This window comes from Hemitrygon akajei, chromosome 12 (assembly GCF_048418815.1).
Source record: "Hemitrygon akajei chromosome 12, sHemAka1.3, whole genome shotgun sequence".
Classification (NCBI taxonomy): Eukaryota; Metazoa; Chordata; class Chondrichthyes; order Myliobatiformes; family Dasyatidae; genus Hemitrygon; species Hemitrygon akajei.
The window spans coordinates 77,362,288-77,387,664 of record NC_133135.1 but is presented as its reverse complement, the minus strand read 5'-3'; the positions used below and the strand labels follow the sequence as shown (position 1 = coordinate 77,387,664).

General features: G+C 40.9%; 1 protein-coding gene across 2 annotated transcripts in view; it reads right to left on the bottom strand.

Moving 5' to 3' along the window:
• The window catches only part of ddr2a (discoidin domain receptor tyrosine kinase 2a), a 153,221-nt gene that overhangs the window by 89,458 nt on the left and 38,386 nt on the right, over window positions 1-25,377 (bottom strand). The window contains exon 1 of one of the 2 annotated variants that reach the window (XM_073063542.1): window positions 20,634-20,746. The exons of the other annotated variant lie outside the window; for it this stretch is intronic. The gene's annotated coding sequence lies outside the window, so the exon portion shown is untranslated. Of the gene's footprint in view, window positions 1-20,633; window positions 20,747-25,377 lie in introns of those variants that run through there. 2 annotated transcript variants of the gene reach the window in all.

Here is a 25,377-nt window from a genome sequence, read left to right as displayed (position 1 = left end):
GCTACAGAAAAAAAATCTAAATGGTTCAGAATTATCTACGATCTTTCAACAGTTCTCCTGCTATATCTTCGGCGGTTAAAACCCTCCAAACCAGACTTTTCCAGAGATAAAAATACATTTTAAGGTAAAAACTTTTATAACCATCAAATCTTTCAATTTCTTCACTTTACACCACGAGACCATCAAACTATTATAAATCATTCAATCTTCAAACTTCAGATTCGCCATTGGACTCATCAGACAAAGTTAATAAAATGCAATGCTTCAGCTGGATCATGGAAAATATGAATTCTTGAATTTTTAATAATGATCCTTAATTTCACTGGATACTGTAGTGATGGAAAAATCTTCTTTTGAAAAGCTAGTTTCATGGAAGGACCAAAAGCAACACGTTGTTTCACAATTTCACGTGGAAAATCATTTAAAAAAAATTCTGAGCCTTGAAATGAAAATATTCTTTGTTTTCTTGCAAGCTTAATAATGCGATCCTTATCTCTAAAACGGAGAAAACGCACCACAATATGCCTGTTTTTACCTTCATCCAAAGATTTTAAAGCACCTGTTCTGTGAGCCGATTCAATCTCCAGGAGTTGCGAACAAACCTCCGGAAATAAAGGCTGAAACATTTTAGCAAAATAATCCAGTGTGTCAGCAGATTCTGATTTTTCTTTTAATCCAACAATTCGAATATTATTCCAACATGATCGAGCTTCCAAATCCACAATTTTTTTTTGAGCCTTTTCCAAAGAAGAGAAATCAGCCGCATTTCGATTGACTTCTTTAAGATCGACGCTCAAAGAGTCAATTTTTTCTTCAAATTTCCCTTTTAGTTGAGCTATTTCAGTGCAGATACTGCTGATTCGAGATTCTAATCTCTTAACGTGGGGTTCTTCCACGTACTCGTTGATCTTCTTAGATCTTCCATTAGACGGGTCCGGATTTCGTCTGGTGGTCTTCGAAGTAGCCATAACTATTGCTGTACAAATTCGACTGAATAAAGTTGAAATTTCAAAGTTTAAATCCAAAAAGGGAGAGATTAAAGGTGGACAGTAAGCAACTAGGTCTTACATGTCCAAAAGTTAGAGGCAGAATTTTTTTCTTCATTTTTATATATTATAATTAGTTTTTTCCTTCAGCTCTAATAATTGTATACATATTAATTTGTTGAAATTTTGTATTATTCTATAGTTGTAGAAGATGTATTAATAAAAAGATTTTTAAAATGAAAATAATGAATGGCTAGTATCAGCCTGCTCAGTTTAAAAAAAAAGGGACATTCAATGAGGGGGTTACCTCACTGAGACAGTAAGCCCCATGACTTTCAGAACTAATCTGGGTGCCAAATGGAAGAGTTTGAAAGCATGTTATGTTACATCTCCCAGGAGCAAGGAGGCACTTCATAAAAGGAATTGGAAGCAAACAGCTGCAAAGTTCAGTGCAAGGAGTGTAGCAGCCAAGCAGGGGTAAGCAGTGGTTCAAGATGTTGAATGGCCTCACACTACAGGTAAAGGGTCAATGAATGTGTCACTGCAGATCATATTCAATCAAATGCTCAACTACAACTTGCTGCTATCAATTGCCTTCTAATGACCCTGTCAAACCTGAAATTGACCTGAATACCTTGCTGCTCTGTTACACCAAGTACCACCACAAGCCTCATACTCCTGTCTAGCACACACCAGCTGCTTTTCAACATCATCCAGTCATGTTTCCTCACCTCTAAAAGATCCCCATTTCTTGCATCGGACAGAGATACACACATACTTTTAATGGTGCCGACCATTGCAGCAGGATTGAGAGCATAAATGGGACAATGGGATGCTGGTACAAATAATTGGTTTGCTTCCCAAGCTATACCGGGCATAAGCACGCTGCTCTTACTTCCCTTACCTATAGCTTTCCGTGAAGGCAACCAAGAAGAGCATCCTAATAAGCAAGAGGGCAGTGAATCACTCAGTTCCTGAATGCACCCAGTTTAGAAGGAAGGGAGAGGCCAGAAACGAGGCACGAGTCACTTCCAGTCAGGGTGGCACCATGCTTCAGCACCTCAATATGACAGAGGTCTCAGTCCTGAAGCATTGATTGGTTCTCCTTCCAGTGATACTACCCCAATGTTTCCAGCACTTTTCCTATGCTAGCCCTAGAAGCTGAAGTAGCTCTCAAGTGCACTGCAGTGAGGCTAGTTTGAGAATGTTAGTGAGGAGGTTATGGGCACTGGCTGAAATGCTGGTCTACCAGTAGGACTAACAGGGTATGTGTGTTCAGGAGCATGGAGAAGGCCTGTGCTATTTAGAGACAGTTCTCCCAACTGTAAAAACAGTGGTTAACCCAATTCACACGCGTCTGATGGCCGATATTAAATCTTCTAAAGTTGTGGAAGCAGTTTGGATGATGAGGAGAAACTTCTAATGCTATCACACAAGACCAAAACCTACCCAGGCTCTCATATTGGAGCATCCCAGCTCAAAACCTTCACTCAATATCAAGATTGTCTGAGGGAGGCTACAGGGATAATGAAAACATTGCCCTATCAAAGGAAGGCATTCATCCTCCTACCCATGTCACTCTTTCCTTTTGCTCTGAAATAGTTATACCTTTGTTCATTTGCTTTTTCCAAAAAAGTTGCTAGCAGTATACTGCAGTAAATGAATAGGTTCCCTGCGAGCAGGTTTCTGACTGCCAGCTAGCAAAGAGACTACAACCATCACCACTCCACTCTTCTTCCCATGGCCAGCCTTTGAGATGTTGCATTGTGACCAGAATTGCTCAGAAATTGTGCTGTGAGTCTCTGGTAGTTTCCAGCACTACCAGGCAGAAACCTTCCAATGACAATGGTACAACAAATTCTGCATTCCATTACTGTTTTAATTGTGCTACCTCAATGCACTGTTGTAAAGAATTGATCTGCACAAAAGTTATGCAAGACGTATTTCAGTGCACCTTGGTATAGGTGACAATAATGCCAGCAGGTGGACTCCAAATTACAACAGGAGATTGAAAATCTATGTAACAAGGGAATCTTATGATAGTGCCAAGATGGTTGTTGTGTTGCGTTACGGACTCAGCAACAATAGATATACAAGTGAGGCAGGGTTTTTTTATAACAAATAAAACATTTATTAAACACTGAAAAACAAACCCCCCAAAAGTAAACAAACCACTAACGTAACCGGAAATCAGCTGCTGTGCGGCAGCTTAAACAGTTCTTAAAGCAATGAAGCTTAAACAGTTCTTAAAGCGATGTTGCAAGAACAGTTCTTCAAAGTAGTACTGCAAAAGTTCAAAATGCTTACAGTCCATTAAAGGAGAGACTTTTTAGATGATTTAAATTCTCTTTCACGTCGTGTCGTTGCGGTTCCCAGTCGAACTATACTTTTCCCACGGAGAATTTACGAAGATGAAAATGAAACTGCTTAAAGGCACTGACCTTTCCTTTACAAAACTGTACCCAACCCTTTCTGCTACCATTTGCAGGGATTAACACAGGGACAGCCAACAAATTCCTTCCGAATGAGGATCAAACAAGGTCGAACCTGTTTCACCGTCGAAATCGACTTTCCTCGATCTTTTAGCTCCCGAACTCCGATCTTCACTCTCCACTGATTTTTAACTGGCAGTACTATAAAGAAACTGCTGGCAATGACCTTTTAAACTTTAGGCATTAAATAAAACTCCATCTTTCAACCAAACTGCATCATAATATTTGACCACGCAGTGGCATGGAGTCAAAATGGCAAATCCAGCCACGAACTGCCCCTCCTCACAGGGAGGGGTCCTCCTTTTATACCTTGTGTAAAAAAAACCTGTCACATGACCTCTACTGGCGGGAAAATGACGTCACTCCACCATCACAAGACCACTACCTTAATTCCAGTATAGCTTCAACACCACTGTCACGTGACAAGTACAAGATACCCACGGGTACGCAACAGTTGCATCTAGTGTGGTAGTGTCTCGTCTTGTCCATGCTGCACCAACTGCCGCCACTGGGCTACAAATGTGCAGGAGCAGTGTGCGGTTAAGTGCTTTGCTCAGGACACACAGGCTGCCTTGGCCGAGGTTCGAACTAACGACCTTCAGTGTAGTGAGTAGTGCTTGTCGTTCTTACTTTCAGCTTCCACTGCTGACTACCAGTCTTGCAAAAGGGAGAGCTGAATATGCAAGTCTCTCCCTGCCAGTACATAGCCTCTCCAACAGCAAACCTCGTGTAGTGCCTCCTCTCTGGTGGCACACAGAAAATGAACTTCTTTTGTACTCAGGCTGAACTACAGAGAACAGGGAGGAGGTCCGACTTCTGCATATGTAGCACGCAGACCCACCGGTGTGGACACAATGGATAAATAGCCCCATCAATGGGCAAGTAGCCCCAATTCCTTGTGGGCAGCCTCGGGAGAGATGAAAGCTACAGGAGTAAACCCAGAGTGGAGCCCCTAAGGGAGCTGGGCATCATTGAACAGCCTTCCAGCAGCCCCTGCAGCCAAGCTTTCCTTTGGACTATCCCGGTGAGGCCGAGACGGGGATCTTGACGACTGGGCATCTCAGAATCTCCACACCTTCTGCCCAGGCTCGTGATGATGATCATCGCCCATTGTCTTTCAAGACAGACAGATGCCAGCAACAAACTCAATGGTAATCATCAGGGATTTCAATATGCAAGTAGATCGGGAAAATCAGGTTGGTGCTGGATCCCAAGAGAGAATTTGTAGAATGCTGATGAGACCGCTATTTAGAGCGGCTTATGGTTAGAAAGGCAGTTCTGGTGTGGATGTTTTGTAATGAACCAGATTTGATTTAGGAGCTCAAGGTAAAGGAACCCTTGGGTGACAGTGATCATAACAAGAGAGGAGAAAGATCACCCGGTAGTTTGAGTGGGAAGGTAAATTCAGATGCATCAGTATTACAATGGAATTAGAGACATGAGAGAGGAGCTTGCCAAAGTCCATTGGAAGGTGACTCTAGCAAGTATGGTAGCAGAACAGCAGTGAATGGAGTTTCTGGGAGAAATTTGGAATATGCAGGATAGATACATCCCAAAGTTGAAGTATTATTCTAGAGTGAAGAAACTGTGGCTGACAAGTCAAAGACAGCATAAAACCAAAGGAGAGGGCATGCAATATAACAAATATTACTGGGAAGTTAGAGGATTAGGAAAGTTTTAGAAACAAACAGAAGTAATAAGGCCATAGGAGAGAAAGTATGAAATATGAAGAGAAGCCAGCCAATAACGAGGATACCAGAAGTTTTCCCAAATATATAAAAGTAAGGGATGAGAATGCAGATTGGAACATTGGAAAATCATTCTGGGAAAGTAGTAATGGGGGACAGATAAATGGTAGAGGAACTGAATTATTTTGCATCAGTTTTCACTATGGAAGACAATAGCAGAATGCCAGAAAATCCGTGAATGTCAAGGGGCAGAAGCGAGTGTAGTTGCTGTTACTAAAGAGAAGGTACTTGGGAAGATGAAAGAGCTGATGGTAGCTAAATCACCTGGACCAGATATTCTACACCCCAGGGTTCTGAAAGAGGTGGCTGAAGAGATTGTGAAGGCATTAGTAAGGATCTTTCAAGAATCACTAGATTCTGGAATGGTTCCAGAGTACTTGAAAATTGCAATGTCACTCCATTCTTTATAAAGAGAAGGAGTCAGAAGAAAGAAAATTAGAGGCCAGTTAGCCTGACCTCAGTGGTTGGGAAGATGTTGGAGTTGATTGTTAAGGATGTGGTTTCAGGGTTCTTGGAGGCACATGATAAAATAAGCGAAAGTCAGCATTGTTTCCTTAAGGGGAAAATCTTGCCCGATAAAGCTGCAGGAATTTTTGAGGAAATAATAGGCAAGATAGACAAAGGAGAGTCAGCGGTTGTTGCTGACTTTGATTTTCAGAAGGCCTTTGACAGAGCCACATATGAGACTGCTTAATGACACAAGAGCTCTCAATAGCACAGATAGAAGATTGGCTGTCCAGAGGCAGACACTGAGAATAAAGCACATTTTAATATAAAGAATATAGCACCATCCAGAGACAGAGAAGCAGTTTCAGCGACAGGTTACTATCGATGCAATGCTCCTCAGACAGGATGAAGAGGTCAATACTCCACAATGCCATTAGGCTTTACAATTCAACCGCCAGGACTTAAGAACTTTTTAAAAGCTATTATTAATGCTTTTTGAGATAGTGATTTAGATGCATATCATATTTTTTACTGAGTTAAGTATTGTATGTAATTAGTTTTGCTACAACAAGTGTATGGGACATTGGAAAAAAAAGTTGAATTTCCCCATGGGGATGAATAAAGTATCTATCTATCTAAAGGGATCCTTTCCAGTTAACTGCTCGTGACTAGTGGTGTTCTGCAGGGGTCGGTGTCAAGACTGCTCCTTTTCATGACGAACGGGAATGATTTGGATGATGGAATTGATGGCTTTGTTGCTAAGATTGTGGAGGAAATAAAGATAGGTGGAGGGGCAAGTAGTATTGAGGAAACAATCTGCAGAAGGATAGACAGATGGGGAGAATGAGCAAAGAAGCAGATGGAATAGTGTCAGGAAGTGTATGGTCATGCATTTTGGTAGAAGGAATAAAAATGTACACTAGTTTCTAAATGGAGAGTAAATTCAAAAGTCAGAAGTGCAAAGGGACTTGGGAATCCTTGTGCAGGATTCTCCGAAGCTAAACTTGTAGGTTGAGTTGGTGGTAAGGGAGGCAAATGCAATGCTCACATTCATTTCAAGAAGACCAGAATACAAGAGCAGGGATGTAATGCTGAGGATTTATAAAGCCATTGGTTAGACTGCACTTGGAGTATTGAATCAATTTTGGCCCCTTATCTAAGATGTACTGACATTGGAGAGCATCTGGAGGAAGTTCGTGAGAATGATTCCAGGAATGAAATGGTTAATGTGTGGGGAATGTTTGATGGCTTTGAGCCTGTACAAAGCTTTCTCTGGCAGACAGAGCGTAGGGGTTCAGCGAAACGGTCTCCCAGTCTGCGTCGGGTCTCACCAATATATAAAAGGCTGCATCGGAAGCACCGGACGCAGTATACCACACCAGCCGACTCATAGGTGAAGTGTCACCTCACCTGGAAGGACACTTCACCTGTGAGTCACCTGCTGTGGTATACTGCATCCGGTGCTCCCACTGCAGTCCGCCAGAGAAAGCAGGATCTCCCAGTGGCCACACATAATTAATTTCCACGTCCCATTCCCATTCTGATATGTCAGTCCATGGCCTCCTCTACTATCAAGATGAAGCCACACTCACGTTGGAGGAACCACACCTTACATACCAGCTGGGTAGCCTCCAACCTGATGGCATGAACATTGACTTCTCTAGCTTCCGTTAATGCTCCCCTCCTCTTCTTACCCCATCCCTGATTTATTTATTTTTTCCCCCTCCCCTTTTCTCCGCCCTCACCCTTTGCCCATTCTTCATCTCCCTCTGGTGCTCCCCTCCCCCTTTCTTTCTCTCTTGGCCTCCCATCCCATGATCCTCTCCCTTCTCTAGCTCTGTATCCCTTTCGCCAATCACCTTTCCAGCTCTCAGCTCTATCCTACCCCCTCCTGTCTTCTCCTATCATTTCAGATTTCCCTCTCCCACTTTCAGATCTCGTACTATCTCTTCTTTCAGTTAGTCCTGACGAAGGGTCACGGCCCGAAACGTCGACAGTGTTTCTACCTATAGATACTGCCTGGCTTGCTGCTTCCACCAGTATTTTGTGTGTGTTGCTTGAATCAGAATCAGGTTTAATATCACTGTTATGAAATTTGTTGCCTTTGTAGCAGCAGTTCAATACACGAGAAAAAACTGAATTACAGCAAGTATATATTAAAAAGTTAAATAAGTAGTGCAAAAAAAGTAATACAAAAGCAGTGATGTAGATTTCATGGGTTCAATGTCCATTTAGGAATCAGATGGCAGAGGGGAAGAAGCTGTTCCTGAATCGCTGAGTGCATGCCTTCAGGCTTCTGTACCTCCTACCTGATGGTAACAGTGAGAACAAGGCATGACCTGGGTGATGGGATCCTCAATGATGGACACCACCTTTTGAGTCATCACTCCTTGAAGAAATCCTGGATACTAGGGAGGCTAGTGCCCATGATGGATCTGACCAGGTTTACAACTCCCTGCAGCTTTCTTCGATCCTGCATGATGCCATTATGAGACAAGAAACAGTTCACCCTGACACATTTCATATTATAGTTGGAGATTTCAATCAGGCTTGTTTGAAGAAAGCCCTTCCCAATTACCATCAACATATGACCTATAGCACCAAAGGTCCTAACACAATACAGCTGTTATACTAAGATAAAGAATACCTACTGTTCCATGCCCAGAACACATTTTGGGAAATCTGATCTCTTGGTTGTCTTACTACCTGCATAGAGGCACGGGCTAAAGAGCAATGCTCCAGAGATGAGGACAGCAAAGAGGTGGTCACAGGAAACAGTAGCAGCTAGGGATTGTTTCGAGTCAGTGGGCCGTGTTCAAGGGCTCATCTGTGGATCTAAATGGTTGTTGCAGACTTGATAATAAAAACAGCTGTAGACAAAAGCATCCCCACAAAATCATGCAGAGTCTTGCCTAACCAGAAGCCCAGGATGAACCACGAGATCTGCAATCTACTGAGAGCCAGATCAGAGGCATTCAAGTCTGGCAATTGAGAAAGTCACAAGGGAGCCAGGTACAATCTCCAGAATGCCACCTCATAGGCGAAGTGGCTATTCTGGACTAAAAACTTGAATCAAGGAAGGATGCTTGACAGTTGCTAAGAAGCTTGAATACTATTACCTCTTACTAAGTGAAATCAAGTGACATAGGTGACAACAGGGCTTCACCTCCAGGTGAGGTCAATGCTTTCTATGCTCACTTTGACAATCAGAACATGGAGGAACCGTCAAGATATCCCACAGCTTCCGGTGACCCTGTGATTTCAGTCTGAGCCAATGTGAGAACATCCTCTAAAAGGGTGAACCCATGGAATGGAAAGCATACAGCCCAAGTACTACCTGGCCAAGTACTAAAGACCCATGTTAATCAACTAGTTGTAATGTTCACTGGGATCTTTATCTTTTCACTTCAGTGGTATGAAGCACACACCTGCCCAAGAAGAATGTGGAAACCTCACATAATGACTACCGTCCAGTAGCATTTACATCCACTGTGATGAAGTGTTTTGAGAAGTTGATCAGGAAACATCTACTCCTGCCTGAGAAGTGACTTGAATCCACTCTAATTTGTTCACCGGCACAACAGGTCCACAGCAAATGCCGTTTCATTGGCTCTTTACCCAACCCTGGAACATTTGGACAGCAAAGATCAATATATCAAGATGCTCTTTATGGAGTACAGCTCAACATTCAATACTATCATTCCCTTAATACTAATCAATAAGCTTCAAGACTTTGCCTCAATTCCTCCTTCTGCAATTGGATCCTCGATTTTTCTCACTTGCAGACCCCTGTCAATTCAGATTGGCAACATCTCCTCCAGCACAGGTACACCAAAAGGCTGTGTGCTTCGCCTCCTGCTCTACACTTATGACTGTGTGGCTAGGTATAGCTCCAATGCCATAAGATCACTGTCATTAGCCAAATCAAAGATGGCGAGGGAGCAAGATTGAAAGCATAGAGGGGTGCCACAACCATCTCTCACTCAACATCAGCAAGACCAAGGAGCTGATTATTAACTTTAGGAGGACACCAGAGGTCCATGAACTAGTTCTCACAGGGATTTCAGAGGTGAAATTCCTTGATGTTATCATTTCAGAGCACCTGTCCTGGGCCCAGTATGCAAGTGAAATTACAAAGAAAGCACAGCAACACTACTTCCTTAGGAGTTTTCCAAGATTTGGCATGACATCTAAAACTTTGAAAAACTTCTTCAGATGAGTAGTGAAGAGTATATTGAATGACTGCATCACTACCTAGTATGAAAACACCAATGCCGTTATTTGGAAAATCCTATGAAATGTGGTGGATATGGCCCAGTTCATCACAGTTACAACCCTCCCCTCCATTGAACACATCTACACAAAGTTGTCATAGGAAAGCAGCATCCATCAGAGATCCCACCACCCAGGTCTTGTTCATTTCTTGTTGCAGCCATCAGGATGAAGGTACAGGAGCCTTAGGACTCACACCACCAGGATCAGGAAAAGTTATTACCCCTCAACCATCAGGCTCTTGAACCAGAAGGGATAACTTCACTCACCCCATCAATGAACTGTTCCCACAAGCTTTGGACTCATTTTCAAGGACTCTTCATCTCATGTTCTTGATATTTATTGCTTATTTATTGATAATTATTTTTCCTTTTTGCACTTGCACAGTTTATTGTATTTTGTTTACTGGTTGAACACCCAATCAATCGTTCATTGATTCCGTTACAGCTATTATTCTAATATGGATTTATTGAGTATGCCCACAAGAAAATGAATCTTGGTTGCAAATGCTGACATACATACACTTTGGTAATAAATTTACGTTGAACTTTGAGAGCAGTACTCCTCCAGTGCCGTTCAAGGAGTTCCATCATTGATTCTGTATGTTAGTGAACTGTGAGCTCAGATTGCTGTTTGGGTTTTATTAATTTCCATTTCCCAGGTATACAGGGATTACAGTAGACTTGTGAACCACACCATCAGTGGCATCCCTTGTCAAAATATTAACCACTCTTTGGTTTACCAGTTGCTCGAATACAGCTGGCAAAGAGGACTGCTGCAAAATGAGGTTACCGGCAGGGCTCTGGGTTGCATAGTTTGCTTCCTATGGCTGCATATGAACTGGATACAGAGGACACTTTGCTGAAGTGCCAAGTTGACATGAAAAGTCCACAAAAAGAGCACACACTCAGCGCTGGGAAGCCTGTATTCCCAACAAAAAAAAAATTCTCCAACTACAGCTCCCAGGCAAGAGAATGTTCTGTGGAGGAAACTACTCAAATGATCTGGGTTGTGGTGACTGGGACCTCAGTTTGTGTCCGTCTACTTGAGGTCTACATTGCCATGAGTAACCAACAGTACAAGTGAAAATGTGTGATTGCTTATGTAGCTGATAGCTGGAGCAGAGTTAGTTATCAAGAGCCATTTTTGTCTGAGAATAAACAGCACCAATCACCATTAAGATCAAGGTGACCCAAAACCTTGCAGAGACAAATTTCAAATTTTGCACAATAGTTGATGTCATTTCACAATCTGGGAAATGAAGTAAATATGCTGGACTGCACAACAATCTTGCACCAAAACCCCCACACTTACTGATGACCAGTGTTACCCTCTCCCAGAAAAGCACACAAAATGTCTGAAAAAATTGCTTGATTCTTTTGGTGTTGTGCAGATGGATTCTGTGACCATGACAACTCCTGCCATTGACCAAAAACTGTAACATCCAGCCAAGAACAAACATCACTTTAAACACCAGTACTCACACCCAAGAGGTAAAAATCAAGGAGGATGCTAAATACTGATGGTGCTCATTCAGTGAAATGAGGGGGATCTATTCCATAAACAAATGATATGTTGGAGATGATTGATTAGCAGACTTTATCAGAACAATAAATGTACTCTGAACTTTGAGTATTATCTAAGTATTTATACACTATACAACAGTAAGTGTCTTCTTACAGGCAACCACAAAACAAAGAAACCAAAAAGAAACCATTGCAAAAAAAGTTCGAACATCCAATGAGCAGAGAGCAAAAAAAACAAATCATGCAAACACTAAAAGCAAATAGAACTGATGTCCTTGAAAGAGTCTGTCCACAGACATGAAGCCACAGCCTCAGTTTAGCACAAGTAGACGCCACTGAGCAGTGAGCTGAACCAGCCCATCACTCACATGGAGCCCCGACTCCCTGACCTTTTCAATTTGGCATGGTGTTTAAATAAGTCACTCAAACATCGGTTTTGTCACTTTGATATGCTCTGGGGCTTGGATCCCACCACCTCGATTCAGCCGGTACCCAACATTTCAAATTTGGCCTGGCGCTTATATTGATCTGATCTAACCTTGCTCTCAGTGACAGGCCCATATTCTTGTCTCTGTGCCACATCGAATCTCCAAGTTCAAGGGAAGTTACAGGTTATGGTTTGCAGTGATTGTTTACCAGAAGTGTGATTAACTCAAACAACTTTGTTCTTAAAACAAAATTTTCCTTCTCTTTGTGCTTTGGTAAAAATCAAGAGGTCCTTTGCCAAGTTCTACTTTGGTTAAAATTGGGAGGTTCTTTCCTCACTTGGCACATCAGCAGAACATATTATTTATGATTGTCACATACAATCTTAATGCCCTGACTGATGGTTTACAGAAAAAATGATGGCAGCACATTCTTTGCTGACCACAAATCACAGATTTCCTTCCCACTTCATAAAAAGACAACATTAAAGTCAATATCCACTGTACAAAGAATGCAGTGTTTATAACAGAATATTTAATACCCATGGGCTACAAACTACAAGTAACCAGCAACATTTCCCATTTTTAATGTTTGAAATGACATTAATTATGATAGTTAACTATCTTTTTCAAATGGATCTTAGTTCTATTAACCACAGACAACGCTATTCCAATGATTGACTGACTTGCTGTTCTTTTTCCACTCTGAACTAGAACTCATCCAAATTTTGCTCTCCATATCCTAACTCATACCAAGTCTAGATCACCCATCAACCTTGGCTCTGTAGACCTGTATTGGTTCCTTGGCAGGTAATGCTTACTGATTTTTAATTCCCATAATTTTTAAACTGGTTCATGGCCTCATTCCTCCCCACCTCTAATTTACTTTAGACTTGTAATCCTTTGAGAACTTTGTTTTCATCCAAATTTGGCCTCTAAAATATCCCTCATTTCCTTTTTATCCCTCTCTCCACCACTGAGATGGGTCACCCCAATAAGCTCTGGAATAGCAAACAGAATACTGGAAACATTCAGCAAGTCATGAAGCATTGGTGGAAATACAAAGAGTTAGTTTCATGTCAAATATGTTGCTAAACCTGTTGAGTGTTTCTATTATTATATCAGATTTCCAAAATCTGCCTTCCTTTGGATTTTCATGAAATGCTCAGAAAGTCCTTCAATAAAGGCATTCCTGCCCCCATCTTTCCTCTTCTTTTGATTGCTTCTTGAGTCCTACCATATTTGCAAAAACATTGTCACAGATCATAAAGTTATCTTCTCTGGTTCTAGGTAACTTTGATTATGCTGCTCCTTGTGATTTTTTTTTTTTTATAAACAATACAAGATGTATCATGTAGGGAATTTATTGCGTTGTTTCTCATGTTTCCTGAAGACAATAACGCTATTCAGGCTACAGAGTCTCTGCTGACTCAGAGCAATTCCATTAGCTCATTCCCTCATGTAATCTATTCTCTTACATGCCAATTAACATTTTATTTTCTTGCACGGGCAATTTACAACAACTAAACACCTTACCAACCAAATCATCTTTGGAATGCTGAAAACCAGAAAAACTGCATATCAAAGATCAAAGTACCTTTATTATCAAAGTATGAATACATTATACAGCCTTGAGCTTTTTCTCGTCACAGGCATCTACAAATCAAAGCAACCACAAGTCAACTCATGAGAAAAAGACTGTCAAAGACCCAGTGTGTGTCAGGGGTTGGGCATTAACAAATTGTGTAAGTAAAAGTAAGCAAATAGCATTCAGAACAAAAGTGAGTCCATAGACATGAGGCCTGGAGCTGGCATGTTCCCCTATGGACACAGGGACAATGTATAAACTCCATGAGCAGCAGCGAAGATCAAGATTGAACTCAGATCACTGGACTGTAATGCAACAGCTCTACTAGCCGCATCACCAGAAATTTGTAGCAAATAATTCATTATATTAAAAAAAGAATATTGATTATTTTAAAATTTTTGGATGATACAAAGAACTTAGTTTTGATACTAAATGTACTGCCCTCACTGGAGGCATTGTAACATCAACTAGACAGTCAGCCAAACTCCATTCAAAAATGACATGTCAGGATATATTCCCCTAGTTCCTTAATTTTTCTTTGTAGACTCAATGGCATGACATAGTGAATAAGAAGCGAAAAAGCAGTGTTTCAGCTGAGGAAAAAATAGGATGGCTTGAGATAGAAGCTTCTTTCACTCCTAACATAAACCTCTGGCCTTCTGCCAGCCAATGCGCTTTCCTACTTAATATTTCCCCACTGCTCAGGAAATAACCTAATACAGATCTGAAATTGCTCATTTCAAAATAAAAACCTAAATGTGCTGAATTACATAGTTCAAAACAAACCAATTGTCTGAAGAGCAGAACACTTACTCATCTCAGAACTTATTATATCCCATAATGACAGTGCCACTAATGAATAACAATATTTTTTCAACAGTGTATCAACATATCCAACACAAGCACACAAAAGCAACACTACAAATACTTCTAACTTTTAATGTATGCAATAAATGCATTACAGTAAACTGCTCAAAGAATTGCAAACTTAATCAACTGTTCTGTTCTCTTTTGGTGCCCCCTGTAATTTGCCCAAGTGTTTTTCCTGCAGTCTGCTAATGATTAGAGTCCACATTCTTGTGGAAAGAAACTGGCTGAAGCTTCCAATACGGGCAAAATTTAAGGAAGCAAGTAAATTAGCATATACTTCTGCAAAGTGGAAATGTCTCTTTAAGAATTCATTTTGCTGCTGGCTTTGGTGGCATTTTATTGCTGTTTTTTGGCAGAACCCTTCATGTTACATAAATAACAGCTGCCTTTATACACAGAGCACAATAGGAAATTAAAAAGATAGACATAAAACAATTCTGCGAATAATATTTATTAGTCAGTGGCTGAAGAACAAGCACATAGCCCAACCTCCCTGAGAAGAATAGCAGACTGTCTAGTCTCATTTTATTTTGATGCACATTACACCTACCACATGTCTCTACAAGACCATAAGACATAGGAGCAGAGTCAGGCCATTCAGTCCATTGAGTCTGCTCTGGCATTCTATCACTGCTGATCCCAGATCCCATTCAACCCCATATACCTGCTTTCTTGCCATATCCTTTGATGCCCTGACCAATCAAGGAACTATCATCTTCTGCCTTAAATATTCTCAGACTTGGCCTCCACCACAGACTGTGGCAGAGCATTCCACAGATTCACTACTCTTTGGTTAAAAAAAATTCCTCCTTACCTCTGTTCTAAAAGGTCACCACTCAATTTTGAGGCTGTGCCCTCTAGTTTTGGATACCCCCACCATAGGAGACATTCTCTCTACATCCACCTTATCTAGTCCTTTCAATATTCAGTAGGTTTCAATGAAATTCTTCCAAATTCCAACGAGTAAGATCCAAAGCTGCCAAACTCCTTCATTCCTGGAATCATCCTCATGAACCTCCTCTGGATTCGCTCCAATAACAACATCCTTTGAGATATGGGGCCCAAAACTGTTGGCAATACTCCAAGTGCAGCCTAACTAGTGCCTTATAAAGGCTCAGCATTATCTCCTTGCTTTAATATTCTATTCTAATATTTGAAATAAATGCCAACATTGTATGTGCCTTCTTTACCACAGACTCAACCTATAAATTAATCTTCTGGGAGTCTTGCACGCAGGCTCCCAAGTCCCTCTCTGCACTTCTAATGTTTGAACCTTCTCCCCATCTAGATAATAGTCTGCACTTTTGTTCGTTTTACCAAAGTGCATTATCATACATTTCCCAACACTATTCCATCTGCCACTTTGCCCATTCTTCCAATTTGCTTAAGTCCTGCTGCAATCACATTGCTGCCTCAGCACTACCTACCCCTCCACCTATCTTCATATCATCCACAAACTTTGCCACAAAGCCATGAATTCCATTGTTCATATCACTGATAAACAATGTGAAAAGTAGCGGTCTCTATACTGTCCCTTGAGGAACACAGCTGGTCACTGGCAGTCAACTAGAAAAGGCCCCCTTTATTCCCACTTGCTGCATCCTGCCTGTCAGCCATTCGGCTATCCATGTCTATCTTTCCTGTAATGCCATAGGACTTTATCTTGTTAGGCAGCCTTGTGTGGCATCTTACCAAATGCCTTTGAAAATCCAAGTAAATTACATCCACTGCCTCTCCTTTGTTCACCCTGTGGCAACTTCCTCAAAGAGCTCTAACAAATTCATCAGGCAAGATTTTCCTTTACAGAAACTGCACTAACTGACTTATTTTATCATTAGTTTCCAAGAACTCCAAAATCCTTAATAAACTCCAACACTTCCCCCAACCACTGAGGTTAGGCTAGCTGGCCTATAATTTCCTCTCTTTTGCTTTCCTCCCCTCAGAGAAGAGGGGCACCTGCAATTTTCCAGTCCTCCTGGACCACTGCAGAATCAAATGATTCTTCAAATGATTCTCTTCAGCAACATCTCTCAGGACTCTGGAATGTAATCCATTTGGTCCAGGTGATTTATCCACCTTAAGTTTGAGTTTGCCTAGCACTTTTTCCTTTGTAAAAACAAAGGCACTTGCTCTTGCTCCCTGACACTCATGGACCTCTGGAACACCGCTCGTATCTTCCATGGTGAAGACCGATTCATCAAGTTAATTGGCCATTTCTTTGACCCCCATTATTACCCCACCAGTATCATTTTCCAGTGGTCCAATATCAAATCTCACTCCCTTTTACTCAATATAACGGGGCAAAAAAGCTATTAGTATCCTGCATTATATTATTGGCTAGTTTTCCCTCATATTTGTCTTATAAACTGAGCCAGAATAACATTTTACAAGACATTACCAGCAGTAATCTTGGCCACTACTGGATTTGTGGGCAGACCCAATGATAAGTTTTGCCGGATTATATTATTTTCCCCAAATTTGAGAATGCCAAGGGATTCCTCTCTACCTTGCTCCAAATCTCTACTCCAGATAAATACACAGTTAAAAATCAGTATCTGATTTCCAATTATCTATGCATTGGAGACCTAACAAAACAAGATTCAATCTCTTCAACATGGTCATTAATCACACCCCTATGTAGAAGTTATCCAGTCAAGGGCCGACATACTGCTCCTTCCAACGCACAAAAATGACATGAGATAGACCAACACTTTTGATCTGTTCATTGTTCAAGGACAATGGTGTAGCTAGCAGAACTCCTCCCTCAATTTTCGTGACCCAGGATTGATCTGAGTCTTTGGCACAGTCTGTGCGGAGTTTGCAAGCTCTCCCTGTGACCGCACACGTTTCCAGTGTGCTCCAGTTTCCTTCCACATCCCAAAGACAATGGCGAGTTGGCAAGTTAAATGACCACTGTAAATGGTGAGAAGTATGGGGATGAAATCTGAGGGAATTGATGAGAACATGGTGTGAGGTGAATAAAGTGTGATTAGTGTAAACTGGGGGTGGACAGATCATCAGACTTGCTCTGTACAAACATGAGATCTTTCAAGACCAAAGAATAAGCTTGGCATACCACTCAAAGGAAGGATCTGTGATTTAGATTGAAGGCCTCGATAAAATACCAGCCTTCAAAAGGACTATATGGTTGGCTTGAACTGATGCAATTCTTCGACGTTATTTTGATTTTTTTGTGCCATGTTAAGATAATTGCCAATCAACTGGACTTGAGAAGTGATCAAATGAGGAGCAAACTTTAAGGCAGCAAGTTTCATTTATCATTCAGACCAAATTTAATCAAATTAACACCTTAAAGTGCAGCACATTTCTAGCATTTAACTACAAGTCTTGACTTTCTGGTGGTCTGTTCCAATTGCCTGTCATTGCTGGAGAGCCTCCTGCTTTAGTCAAGATTCAGTCCGTCTCACCTCCTTTCCACTTCCTGCAGTGCATCAGTAAAAACAAGGAACCCATTCTCCACTCTGATTGACCATTCAACCCTTTTTAAAAAAAAAATCAGGCTGATTTCAGTTCTAAGATGGCTCTGGTGCAGCTCAGTTTCAGTTTTCTTTTGTAAGGGGGCTTTGGCCAGAAAGGGGAGCTAGGGGTCTGGTTAGGGTTTAGAGACAGGATGTTGAGGAATTTGAGGACAAGTTGGAGATTAAGTCTTCACTTCCATTTGAAGGATGTTGGATATTTGTGCACTGAGCTGGGATGTCCAATGGATGTTATGCTGGCAGACCAGTGCAGATGAGGGCAGGTGCCCAGCTGGGTCAAAGGATTTCACAGTTGGAGTTCTGTGTAGGCAAGAAGATTGCGGTCTGATGACTTTCTGGGTTCATGAATCATTGGGACTCGTGTTCAATGATTGGCGGGTCCTGGGTCTGATGCTGAAGATTAAGGTCCAAGGGTCAAACTGCAAGTCTGGAAGTTGAGGCCTGTTGGTGGATCCCAGAATCTGCAAATCTCTGAGTCTACTGGGGTAGTCAAAGCCCCAGTGTTTGCGGGTCTGTTGGAGGATGGAAGCCGAAGAAGATGACCTGCCCTGGGGTTAGAGGACTGTGTATGCACATGGCTGTGAAGGAGAAACAGAGCTAGTTTTGCTGTTCTTTGTTGATTGCTGTGTTCTACTGATCTTTCTGTGCGAGTTGTATTGGTGCCAGAATGTATGGCAACACTTAATGTCCTCAGCACACACTCCAGTCTGTTGGTTGTTAAAACAAATGATGCATTTCATTTTATGCTTCAATGTACATGTGATAAATGAACCTTGCAGAATGAGTCCCAGTGTGTGGCCACTTCACATTGCACTTCATCTCTAGGAGTGTAGGTTGGCATTACTTAGTCTCAAGTAAGATTAAGCCCCATGCTGATGTGGCCAGCTATCTGGGCAATACTGACTGCACCCAGAAATCTTTGTAACCGGCAAGTGGCTAAAAGTTAGCATATCAACTGCATTCCAATGAACGCATGTGTCACAAATCCCATTACCATCTTGGGGCTCATTAGTTTAATGTTTGCTCTCTTAATTGAAATCTTAATAGAAAATTTCCCCAGATGAAGCCTGTTAAATTGTTCCCCCGAAATCTTTTTACTGATCTATTTATAAATCCAGTTGAATTACTGCACTTATTCAAAAATTCATCTCCTTGATTAAGCAAACAATGCAGATTTCAAATTAGAGTTAGTGGCATTACTGTGTTCAATGCCAATTAAAACATTTGTTTAGGCCCTTAATTCAGCACTGATTCTGGATATTTTACCTTGAGATTCCCAAACAATAGAATAATCAAACCTTTGACATGAAATCACACAGGGATGCATCAAGAGGTGGCAAAAGCTTAGTTCCATGGGTTTTAAGGCATTTTTAGAGCATGAGGAAACTGGAGCAGGTCAAGACGCAAAGTGATAAATAAGAATATTAGCCTAACAAGATATAATAAGGTAATAAATCAGCAAGCAATTAGTACAGCTTAAGGATGGAGTCATTAGTCAGCTTAGAACCACAGGGCTTGCGATGGAGGTTGAAAGAAATGGAAAAAATAACCAGTAAAAAAAAAAGGAAATAACTAACTAGTTTTTAAAAAAGTGACTATTTCAGCTACTTTAATGCTATTTTACTGAAGACCTAGTGAAAAATGACTGGCTCAACTCCATGGGCATCCTAACTAATCTCTTCAATACAATTCATCACACACAAAAGAAAAAAAAAGTTCACTTGATGTGGAATGAAGAGATTCTGCCTGCTAATTTATAGTTTACTGTATGGCTGGGGTTCCCAACCTGGGGTCCATGGACAGTTTGCTTCATGGTATTGGTCCATGCCACAAGAGATGTTATGAACCTCTATACTATGGCATATCCAAGATAATTTGCACTGGATTCTTCGATGAGTTTTTCATGGACACAGAATTGACTGCAGTAGCTTTTGACTTCTGACCCTCATTGAGATTGTCCATAAAAACTGGAGGATCAGAAGCTAAAGGCTAATGATCTTAGGAACACATGGGAAGATTGTACTGATACGCTGTGCGCCCAGCATGCTAGGCATGTGTGGTGATTAAGAATCATTAATGGATTACTGTCTGAACATAACCATTAAGAGCGTTGGTTTTAAATTGGACATGAAATAGCAATAATTCTGACAAGTAGATATTGGAGAATTGTGTTCATCCCTTATTTCTATTTCATGAGCAAGGCAAGGCTGGAGATGTGATATAGCAGCAGGAACAAGTAGGATTTAAGTTTTGTTCATCATTAAGCTATTCTTGTGCAATGGGTGAAATTACAATCAACATTCATACATCCCAATTTTTAACTTTATTGTTAAAAATTAATGGAGACAGAAAATGAAATGAATACTTAGATGTTAAAATTATTTCACCAAAATGCTTATATTACAAATAAAAAACACTCATCCTGGGGTCAGGGGAGCAGACACTTTTAGTTTAACCAGTTTTTAAGAAATCAGAAATAGGGACCTTGAAACTCTGACCTTCCATCAGTTATAGTTCTTTTTCAGCTGATAATTATACTGCTGTTAGTGCCCCAAATACTATATAATTCTACAGATGCAACTTGAAGTACACAGCTTGCTAGCTAATACTATATCAACAGAACCGTTCTGGCTTTGGAAGTTTAGAAGGAATGCTCCCCTAGGTAACAACAATCAGTATAAGACAGTAAAACAGTGAGTGAGTAACACCACAGAAGCAAGCTGGTGCCAAATATCAAGAAGCACAAACTCATGAAGCACATCTTAGTCCTTGTTTCACATACCTTAGCAAATTGAGGAAGGAATATTGTGGTAATCTTAACTCCCCTCCAAAAGAAATCAAACACTTCCAAGTCAAATCAGCATAATAATCCACAAACTCTAATCAGTACATTAAAACATCCACCATCCTGCTCCTAAGTGGTGAAGTCCAGAGCTGAGGGAAAAGTAGATAATATGTTGGGTTCTTATGGACAAAAGAGTTCATTAACATAATTCATTTGCTTGTCTGTTACTTTCATCCAATGAAATCCAGCACAGATAATAATCCAATCAAACCATTGGCTGCAGGCTTGAAATGGTTGAAGTACTTGCCTTAGCGATGATTAAATGTAGACTGCACTTCAGGATTGCAAAACTTAAACAGGAAACTCATCAGCAACTTTACTGAAAAGTTTTCAAAGACTGAGATGAAAGTTGTGAAGCTTATCAAGGTCATACTTTGGAGTAAAACCATTATGGCTGTTCATACAATGCAGAAATTGAAGAAATTCCTTAACTCTTTAACTGCCTTCATTTTACTGGGGCTCTTGACTTCACATGCTCTTCAGATTTCCGAACTTCAACCTTCAAGAATCTTTCCTCGGATTCAGTATTTGCCACTGAGCATTCACCCTTGAGAACTGCAGTCTGTAAACCACAGCTTTCTGCCGGTGTACAAAGGCTGCCAGGAAATCCAGACTTTCTGAATTATACATCTAGTTATCCATGCATGATATATCCCATGCTGGTTGAAGTTGCAGTTATTTATGAGAACAGTGCTCCATGACAGAGTGGATTGCAGCAATACAGCTTGGATATGGATGTAAAAAGATCTCTGTTTAGTTTGACTAAAATTGCTTCTATTTCCTTCTTCACATCCGCAGCTCTTGGAGAGTTGGGCAGCTGTGGTGAATGAATGATAAATACACAGCTCACGATCCAACATGTGTCCAAAGGGACTTTTGAGTCAATCTTAAAAGGAAAACAGTAAGAGCAAGCCTGTAGGCCACTTTCCAATCTTGTTTTTTTTAAGAGCAGCACAACTAGCAGCAGGGTTGGTGATGAATCACAGATCTATTCTAATTGGCAAAGAAACAAGTAGAGTAAGGAGATTTCTTTTCAATTGTAATGGTCTGAAACCCATGGTTAAGAAAATAATGGAAGCAGATTTATTGTAACGTTATAAAGGAGAATAGGATAAATAAGTGGAAAGAGGAAAAATGGCAGAGCTATGGGATGAGACCATAAGATATAGGAATAGAAGTAGGCCATTTGGCCCATCAAGTCTACTCTGTCATTCTATCATGGGCTGATCCAATTCTTCCAGTCATCCCCACTCCCCTGCTTTCACCCTATAGCCTTTGATGCCCTGGATAATCAGGAACCTATCTATCTCCGCCTTATATACACCCAATGACCACCTCCATAGCTGCTCGTGGCAACAAATTCCACAGATTTACCACCCTCTGACTAAGGTAATTTCTCTGCATCTCAGTTCTAAAAGGACATCCTTCAATCCTGAAGTCATGCCCTCTTGTCCTAGTCTCCCCTACCATGGAAAATAACTTTGCCATATCTAATCTGTTCAGGCCTTTTAACATTCGGAAAGTTTCTATGAGATCCCCCCTCATTCTCCTGAACTCCAGGGAATACAACACAAGAGCTGCCAGATGTTCCTCATATGGTAACCCTCTCATTTCTGGAATCATTCTCATGAATCTTCTCTAAACCCGCTCCAATGTATCCTTTCTAAAATAAGAAGCCCAAAAACACACACAATATTCCAAGTATGGACTCACAAGTGCCTTATAGAGCCTCAACAACACATCCCTGCTCTTATATTCTATGCCTCTAGAAATGAATGCCAACATTGTATTCGCATTCTTCACAACTGACTCAACCTGGAGGTTAATCTTTAGGGTATCCTGCACAAGGACTCCCAAGTCTCTTTGCATCTCTGCATTTTGAATTCTCTCCCCATCTAAATAATAGTCTGCCTGTTTATTTCTTCCACCAAAGTGCATGACCATACACTTTCCAACATTGTATTTCATTTGCCACTTCTTTGCCCGTTCCCCTATACTATCTAAGTCTCTCTGCAGGCTCTCTGTTTCCTCAACACTATCCGCTCCTCCACCTATCTTTGTATCATTGGCAAATTTAGCCAAAAATCCATTAATATCGTAGTCCAAATCATTGACATACATCATAAAAAGCAGCGGTCGCAACACAAACGATTATGGAACTACACTGGTAACCGGCAGTCAGCCAGAATAGGATCCCTTTATTCCCACTTTCTTTTTCTGCTGACCAGCCAATGCTCCACCCACACTAGTAACTTTCCTATAATTCCATGGGCTCTTATCTTGCTAAGGAGCCTCATGTGCAGCACCTTGTCAAAGGCCTTCTGAAAATCCAAGTACACCATGTCCACTGCATCTCCTTTGTCTACCCTGCTTGTAATTTCCTCAAAGAATTGCTGTAGTTTTATCAGGCAGGATTTTCCTTTCAGGAAACCATGCTGACTTTGGCCTAGCTTGTCATGTGCCTCCACATACTCCATAACCTGATCCCAAACAATCAATTCCAACAACTTCCCAACCACTGATGTCAGGCTAACCAGTCTATAGTTTCCATTCTGCTGCCTCCCACCCTTCTTAACTAGCAGAGTAACACTTGCAATTTTCCAGTTATCCCGTACAATGCCAGAATATATCAATTCTTGAAAGATCGTCATTAATGCCTCCGCAACCTCTCCAGCTACTTCCTTCGGAACCTGAGGGTGCATTCCATTAGGTCCAGGAGATTTATCCCCCCTCAGACCATTAAGCTTCCTGAGCACCTTCTCAGTCGTAATTTTCACTGCGCAAACTTCACTTCCCTGACAGTCTTGAATGTCTGGTATACTGCTGATGTCTTCCACTGTGAAGCCTGATGCAAAATATGATGCTTAATCTTGCCTCCATGATCAAAGCAGGGAGGCAGGATTAAAACTAGGGAATGTCCAGTAGATTTCAGGTAAGAGGAAGAGTCTTGAAGATTTAAGAGGGGCCTTTTCGCCCAATGTGGTGAGTATATGGTATTTTTTGCTGGACAGTGTGGAATTGATAACAGCACTTAAAATCTGTCCAGATAAGTATTTGAACTTTCTGGGCATTGAAGGCTATAGGGAAAGATCTGGAAGTTGGCATGAATATGGGTGGGGCCCACAGGTCGGCTTGGACATTGAGGGCTGAATGGCTATTTCCTGTGTTATATGACATTGTAACTCTTTACATATCTTTAAAGGAGCTTGTACATGCACAACTGATTCATTTGATGCTATGAGATACCATGATTCCCTGATAAAGTTACCTAATTGAGGAAAAATTCATTGGAGGGAACTACTGAGGCAGGTCACAGGCACTTTGCAGGTCAACTCTTTGCAAAAACCAAACAATTTCCAATAAACAAGTAAATAAGATTTCAATATCTGCAGCCTCTTGTATCACCATCAACGTTTCCTTCTAGCTGTGGTAGGTTTAATTTATAGAGGACTGAGTAGGATATGTAAAGATAAATGGTTGTGAAGGAAACAGAAGAACATTGGATGGACTGTGGAACATCTCTGCAGAGAACATGATTGCAGTATTAGTCACACCTCAGTACTACCCCTCTGAGGTAGAAAGTTTAGGCACCAAGTTTGGGAGTGGGTGCTGCACTGTCAGGTTCGGCTTCCAGATGGAATACTTTGACTTTTGGGGTGAACATAACGAACCTGATGACAATACTTTGAAGACAAGCAGTGCTTTCTCCTTTATATCCTGGTCAATTTTTAAGTCAACAACTCAAATATAGATTAAGGTTTCAATGTGAGACATAGGCTATTTTGTTTCCTAATTTCCCTGTAGTCTAGTTATTCTTGTCAATGGCTAGAAATTGCAGAGTGAGAGTTTTATTACCTCATTGACATAAGGCCAGAAACAATCACTTTTGCAAGATTATATGTACATATGATTTTCTTCATTCTTTATTCAATGAGAGGTACAGTATTGTACAAAAATATCTGAGATACAGACAGTGCCTATAAAAAGTATTCAATCCCCTTGGAAGTTTTCATGTTTTATTGTTTTACAAAATTGAATCACAGTGGATTTAATCTGGCTTTTTTGACACTGATCAACAGAAAAGATGCTTTTGTGTCAAAGTGAGAACAAATACCTATAAATCGGTCTAAATTTATTACAATTATTAAACACAAAATAAATGATTGCATAATTACTCACCCCCTTCAAATCAGTAGTTAGGAGATGTATCTTTGGAGGCAATTACAGCTTTGAATCTGTGTGGATAGGTCTCTATCAGCTTTGCACATCTGGAGACTGTAATTTTTCCCCTTTTTCTTTAAAAAACTGCTCAAGCTCTGTCAGATTGCATGGGGTTTGTGAGTGAACATTCCTTTTCAAGTCTAGCCACAAATTCTCAATTGGATTGAGGTCTGGACTCTGACTTGGCCACTCCAAGACATTAATTTTGTTGTTTATAAGCCATTCCTGTGTGGCTTTGGCTTGGGGTCATTGTCTTGCTGGAAAACAAATCTTCTCCCAAGCTGCAGTTCTCTTGCATACTGCATCAGGTTTTTCAATGGGATTTCCCTGTATTCTGATCTATTCATTTTACCCTCTACCTTCACAAGCCTTCCAGGGCCTGCTGCAGTGAAGCATCCCCACAGCATGATTCAGCCACCACTATTGTTCAAGTTAGGAATAGTGTTTTTTTTTTGATGAT